This window comes from Phalaenopsis equestris, unplaced genomic scaffold (assembly GCF_001263595.1).
Source record: "Phalaenopsis equestris unplaced genomic scaffold, ASM126359v1 Scaffold233555, whole genome shotgun sequence".
Classification (NCBI taxonomy): domain Eukaryota; kingdom Viridiplantae; phylum Streptophyta; class Magnoliopsida; order Asparagales; family Orchidaceae; genus Phalaenopsis; species Phalaenopsis equestris.
Genome location: NW_018251498.1, coordinates 1 through 1605, shown reverse-complemented (window position 1 = coordinate 1605; position 1605 = coordinate 1).

Genomic DNA, 1605 nt, shown 5'->3' with positions numbered 1-1605 from the left:
AGAGTAAAATAATAATCAATATTAAAGTGCAATATCTATAAAATAAGTAAAAATAATTGAATTATTTAATCGTAGTTAGAAATGAAGCCTTCCATGCTGTTCATTATCTGCTATCTGACAAGCAATCATTTATTAAAAAAAAATAATTTAAAATAATAGTCATATTAAATTTATTAAATGTTTTAAAAATAAATATAGAAAATTTAAAAAATAAAATTTGAAAAAATTCTTTGACCTTTGACGGTCAAAACCGGAATATTGTTTATTTTTAAAACATTTTTTTATCTTAGAATTTGTAGGTGGTATATCATTAAACCAGAGAATAGATTAAGGAGATGAGCTGGCAGTTCTAAAAAAAGAGAAGATAATAATTGGTCAGAGGTATGACTTCTTCTCGTCCAAAATAACGAGAAACGCGTTTTTATATATATATATATATATATGAAGATTTCAAATTTGTTAGGGCTTGGCATGTGGGTATTTTCGACGAAAGACATATTATGATACAGTTTAGCATAGAAGTACGTTACACAAGTATTTTTTCAAAGAAATTCTTCACAATCGAGGGCAATCATATGAAATTGTTCAAATGGACTCCTGATTTTGATCCCAGTCAAGAACCTCTAATTCTGCATATCTGGTTCTCATTGCCTGAACTAAAGCTTCAATTCTTTGACCTGCCAACCTTATATGCAATTGGGACTATCCTTGGAAAACCTTTGCAGGTAGACATGTCTACAGTTCATTTCTCAAAGTCATTTATTGTTAGGATTTAGATTGAAAGGGATATTACACTACTAGATGTAGAAGAAGTCTGACTTGGCTCTACTCACAATGGTTATTGACAAAAAATCATTATGGAACAAAAATCTTACTACTGCAAGCACTACAAGATGTTTGGACACTCGCAATAGAAATGTTTTAGATTGCACCCACGATTGAGAACTAATAGTCAAAAGCAGAAACATGTTGTTAGCGCACCCCACGTGCCTGAACGCACTCCCAGCAAACCAAATGACAACCAACCTCAGGGGGGAATCACCAAGGAAATGGAGTCTACCCCTGAGAACCCTTCTCCTGACCATACTGTAAGGAATAATGTTCGGACGGAAACTTAGGATAGCCCCACAACTCTTATTCAGAAAGCATCAAGGTGCAGAGGTGACAACTCACACTTCACATACATTGGAACATATCACTGTGGCAACGACTGTCTTTCCTTCTATTGCGGTTTTAATGTCTAATCAGACCGAGGATCACATGAGCCAGTCTTCAGATGAAGAATGACAGGTTTACACTTCCCGGCAAAAGAAGAAGGTTGACTCCAACTTGGAAATATAATGGATGATACTTTGTTAACTCCTGACAATGACACGCAATTCAAAATTTGACGACACTTCAAAATTTGTTATCTGGCTCCGCCCCTAAAACTAGAGGAAGAGATAAGACTAAACTGACTTGTCCCTAACTACTTGTTTTTTGCATGTTTTAATTTTTTTTAGTATATCTGTATCTTTTGTTGGGGTAGTAGTGTACTTGGTATCGTATGGGTAGGGTGTCTCTACTGGGTCATCTCATACAACCTTTATGTATCTTTTCTATTTC